This window comes from Protopterus annectens, chromosome 1.part0 (genome assembly GCF_019279795.1).
Source record: "Protopterus annectens isolate FY-2018-M chromosome 1.part0, PAN1.0, whole genome shotgun sequence".
NCBI classification, from domain to species: Eukaryota; Metazoa; Chordata; order Ceratodontiformes; family Protopteridae; genus Protopterus; species Protopterus annectens.
The window spans coordinates 1,073,216,223-1,073,222,202 of NC_056725.1; positions in this window are offsets into that span (position 1 = coordinate 1,073,216,223).

A 5,980-nucleotide genomic window follows, 5' to 3' on the forward strand; every position below is an offset into this window, starting at 1 on the left:
AATATTTACTGTATTATAACTACTGTATATACTACCTGTTGCATATCCTATTATTATCAATTTATGATATCTAATATATATTTTTTTTAGAATGTAATTGCTTACAGATGTGTTGGTTATTTTTACTATATCTTTGAGCTAAGCCGAAAATTGATCAATTGTGATCAGTCATCTACTCTCATTAACACATTAAAATAAAAATAAAATAAAATGAATACAATTAAATTATGGACAAGATATCAAGGAAGAGTTGCATTTTGGAATTATATGCTTAAACTTTCTAGAGAATTCTGTGCTCTGAACCTTGATTCTTTATGATCTCCAGCATATAATGGAATGATTCTCTATTGGGTGTGAAGAGCTTCAGACCAAATAATATTAATAAAGGAAGGGAATAAAATGTATGAAAAATAAGACAGGTGGATCTAGTCAACAAAATCATAAATACATATAGATATATGCATAAATGTGTGTGTGTGTGTGATAAGACTGATGTGTGTCTTTTCTAGTCGTGTGTGTGTATTGTTGTGTGTGTGTATGTATGTGTGTGTGTGTGTTGATGTGTGTGTGGGTGTGTATGTGTGTGTGTGTGTGTATATATATATATGTATATATATATATATAGTGTGTAATATATTTATGTGTATATAATGTTGTGGATTGAAAAGGTATACTAATGAGGGCATTGAGTGTTCTGTGAGGGGATAAGCTATCCCATATCTAACCATATTTATAGATTATATTATATTATATCTTATATATACCAATCTGGAATCAATTAAGGTTACACATTCTGGGCTGAAAACTCAAAATGACTCCCATAAAAAGATAGGCTTGCCCATCTACAAACACTGATTCATTTCAGTGAAAAGGACAAAAAGAAATAAGACTGGAGAAAGGATAGAGCTTTCTGAAAAAATAAAGAAAGGGGGCATAAGTGAACCACACACACACACACACACACACACACACACACACACACACACACACACACACACACACACACACACACTCACACATACACACACCACACACACACACACACACACACACACACACACACACACACACACACATACATAGCTATAAAAAGGAAAGACGTATCAATCATATCAGCAGGATGCATAGACTTTAATCTATGTCCCGAAAATCATTCTTGTATTTTATTGGTTTAAACCAAGTGCTTTATGAAGAGTTGCGTTCTAATTGTAACATTTGATTTCCATTGTAGACAATTACCCTCCTTAGAATATAATATACAAAATGATTTGGGAAAGAAAACAATACATTTGGATTTTCATCTAGACATGAAGCCAAAACACATATGTTACTATGTGATATAATGGAACATTTACAATGGTTAATTATTTGAACTTTGTGATATATAAAGTGAACATATCTACAATCCCACAGATAGCAACAGCACAATAATCAGAGATGTCAAAGTATCTTCAACAAGAGTATAATACAAAGATGAATTTACTCCATGACATGAGGCTTTTGATTAAACTATGACATAAATTCCTGCTAGTATAACTAAGCAAAGTATCATTAATCATGTATGACATTCTGACAAAAAACTAATTAATGACTTAACTGTAAAATGGAGCCGAAAGGAAGTGAACATCATGAGACAAAACAACTGGGCCATGAACCAGTTCAGAGTCTGAGTGAAAGAAAACAAAACTTCACATCAAAGGCAACAAAACTTGAAGCTACTTTACTTCTGCAGCCATAGGAATTGCTAGCACAATTAATTATCATCAGAACTTTAAAGTGATGTAGGAAGTAATAAGAATGTAGAAGAAAGTAAAGCACAGGAAATTACCAGCATCCCTTACATTGTACTTCAGGTCATGAATAAAATATGCTTATGTTAAATACAAGCTTCATTATAAACTAACACATCTTCTGATTGCGCTATTTTTGAAAGCTCAAAGAGGGTTTGAAAATGTTTGTGTTTGCTTCTGTATGTGCGAGCACTCTCACACATGAGTATTGCTGAAGGTAAAGGCAAAAACAGCACCTAACTTGGGTTACATGCAAGTTAGGCCACAAAGATAAAAAAGTTAAATTTTATCAAGCTTTTTCAGTTAAATGTGTTATTTAAATTATATGTACATATACTCATTAATGTATTTGTGAACCAGGTAAGCCAACTGGGCTAGGTATCCATTTTCAAAGAGAGCCCATGATCACTGTCTGGTTAAATGACTTGCTCAAAGTCACACAAAAGGTAACTTAAAAGAATCACACCCTGTACCTTTGAAATAGCTCATAAATTGCTTAGAACCTTAGTCCTCTGCACTAGTTTCCAAATAATGTAATGCATCTGTCTTTAGTATCTTAAAAACATTCATTTCTACCTTCTTACCAAGCTCTGAATTCAGTTCACTTATGCTGCATCTCAACACTCACCATTATATTCAAATTAATCATTAGCTTCCAGGCCATGAGAAACATTGCATTCTGTATTAATGATCATGTTCACATCAATTTTTTTATACATTACAGTCTAGTACTTTTAATTATTATAATAAAATCACCTCATTTTCACAGCTGCAATACAAAAGCCTGGAGGGCCCTGGAAGTCTGAAAAGATTAGCTTTGATTCCACCCCCAAAAGACAAAATTGTAGTGTTCTAGTAAACACTGCAAAAATGTTTTGTAGAACATGATTATAGTTGTAATCTCATACCCTCATTCCTCTATAGACTGGATTCAGTACATGGTGCGCTAAAACCATGTGTGAATTGTGGTGTGACATCCACATAGTAATGCGTTGATAATGGCTCTAAATGGAATGTAGAGCTGCACAAACCCAGTAACATTGTGGCATGCTAATTACAGCATAAGCAGCTGAATTGTATTGCTAATTAATCAATCCAAGATGGAGGGGTTACTCAACACGCTTTAAAGCAGTAGATACACTCAGTGCAGGTTTTGGCCCTGAATTCCAGATCCTACTGTAATACAGCCATGGAAACTACTCTACACATAGAGAATATTAGGTTCTGCTGTTGCTTTCCTGCAAGTGAATGTGCAACAGACCCAAATCGATGCTGCTGCTGCTGCTGCTGCTAATAGACATTGGCCAAGAAGCAGATGAGTGTTTAGACACTCATGCAGATTCAATAAAGCCTACAAGGCTCACTACAACCATTTGCATGTTGTGGCATGATGAGTGCACCTTAACATGACAATTTGTATTCAGTAAGTGGCTCTACACGCCATGTAGAGCTGCAGAAACACAGTAAACATTGTGCATGCTAATTACAGCATAAGCACCTGAATTGTCTGCTAATCAACCAATCCAAGATGGAAGACCTATTCAACAAGCTATAAAACAATCATGTACACTCAGTGAAGGTTTTGGCTTCAAATTCTAAAACCTATTGGAATACAGCCATGGAAACTACTCTTCACAGAAAGAATGTTAGCAGCTACTAGTGCTCTTCTGCATGTGTATGTGCAACAGTCCCAAGTCTATGCTGCTACTGCTGCTGCTAATAGACCTCAGCCAAGAAGAAGGGTGTTTAGACCCCATTTAATTTTTCATGGTCTGCATGACCTGGAAATTTTAGAGTGCTACAGGGTGGATAAAGACACATTACAGAAACTCTGTATCCTCTGAAATCATCAACTGAGAACAAACTGTGGAAACTAAGGTATGTGTAGCACATAGAATATTAGCTGCAGGAACTTTCCAGAGACCAACAGGGATATGCTGGGCATGTCACAGGCATCAGCATCCAGGATCCTACATCACTTCCTGAATGCTATGATACAGTATGTCAGTGACTGCATACACCTTTCCCATATACCTGAGGACAGTTACAACTATGCAGGATTTCTACCTGTAGCACACTTCCCTGAAGTCCTGGGTGCCATACACTGCATGCACATTGACATTAAAGCACCACCTAGAGAACAGGAAAGGGTGTATATAAACTGAAAGGACTTCCTCTCCATTAACTGCCAGATCATGAGTAATGCTAAGGGAATCATTCTGAGTATGTGTGGTGGCAAACCTGTCAGTTACCATGACTCCCATATCTGGCACAACTCTCAATTTTATCAGAGCTTTTCTAGGGGGATATCCCCAGGGTCATTTACTGGGTAACACCCAGCAGAAATGCATACACACCACTGAAGAATGCTATAATGAAGCACACACTTGAACATTAAAAGTCATAGAACATGTGTTGGGGTGCTGAAGACACATTTGTGGTGCATAGATACATCAGGGGGAAACCAGCAGTACAATCTTCATACTTGTGGTGAAATGTTCAGTGTCTATGCTATACTTCACAATATTATCCTGAGAAAACAGCTTCTGCAGGTACACCAAGGAGAAGCGGAACACATCTCACTACCACTGGCAAGATCACCTCAGCCACATGCAGGTGAGGAGTCAGAGGGGGAAACACCAGCCACTGTGTGTGCAGGTAGATGCAGGCATGCACAATATGTCCTCCTCCTGGTAAACAGACAACAGATGATACTCATGCTCACAACATAAAGCGGTACAACTTTCATCCCATACACATACATATAGTAAAATTGATGCTAGGCAATGCTCACAACCTTTACTTACCCATGTAATGAGTGAGTACTGCTAGCATCAGAGAGAGTCAGCCCCAAATTAAGACACTTGTAACTGCTGGACTATCACAGTAAATGTTGAACCTGGAATAGGGAAAGGTCCTTGCATACAGTTACTTCCTAATGTACCTAAGTAGAAGGTGGATGAGTTTTACAGCAATGACATCAATATGTGACAGGACTGACTTATGTCAATAGATGTCTGTTCTTTATCAACTAATAGGCCTCATGAATCAAAACAAAAACTTGTAAGAAAGCAGTACAATTTTCTAAAGAGCATCACAAACACATACACTGTATACTAAACACTCAGTCAGCTATGAACCCTAGGCATCAGACAAAAGACTTATGTATCCCTGAATCCAAAAGATAGAATGAAGGATATGGCACAGTTATCATCATTTGAACAGGGCATTGTTTGGGTGAGCAGGAAGCCAAAGCTGACACAAATGGTATTCAGTGCATGTGAGTAAGAAAGACAGACAGGCAGAAATTTAGACAAATTATCAAATGGCCACTGAATCAGAATGAGCTGTATGCCTCACAAATGACCTATGTACCTATTATGTGTGTGTGTGTGTGTGTGTGTGTGTGTGTGTGTGTGTGTGTGTGTGTGTGTGTGTGTGTGTGTGTGTGTGTGTGTGTGTGTGTCTGTATAGCCACTCAAGTTGAAATGTGTGTGTGAGTGTCTGTAAGAACAGAGCAAAGCTCTGTGCTAGCATTCTGGCATGTCAGACAGGTGTGAGCCATGCATGGTAGAGGTAACAGTTTTTTGTCATTGCCCTAGACCACGAGAACTGGCTAGAAGTTGCACTGGCAAATCCATGCCCATGGTCAGATGAGCTGCTGCTACCAAAATGTGATTAATGACTCTTGGATGAGCTCCCTAATGAGTACGCCCAGGACCATGACACCATGGCCTACCATGTCTGGGTGTGGACACCTCAGTCAGTGAAGGAGCAGTGGAAGGAGTGCCACTATGGGAGTGTGATCAGGCACAACCACACTGGCTACCACCAGATGATGCTACTGACCTAAATTTATGTGGATGCTGTCCTGTCCCAGAAGATGTTCCATCACAGACACTGCTTGTTCCATCATGTCATTCACCCAATCCATTGAGTTGGCCATACAGGGGAGGCAGTCATGCAGATCAGCCTGTGCCACATCTACAACCCTAAGTATGTCCTTGGAGCCCTAGTGGAATGTACCTGTGCCCCCATGATGGCCCTAAACATACGTCAAGTGGCATGTATTGACACACCAGGATTAGGTGGAGGGTGGGAAGCAGGCCTCCTCCTAGCACCCCTAAGAACTGTCTTCCATGGCACCTCTCCCACACTTTAGTTATGGCCAGAATCTACTGACACTGAAG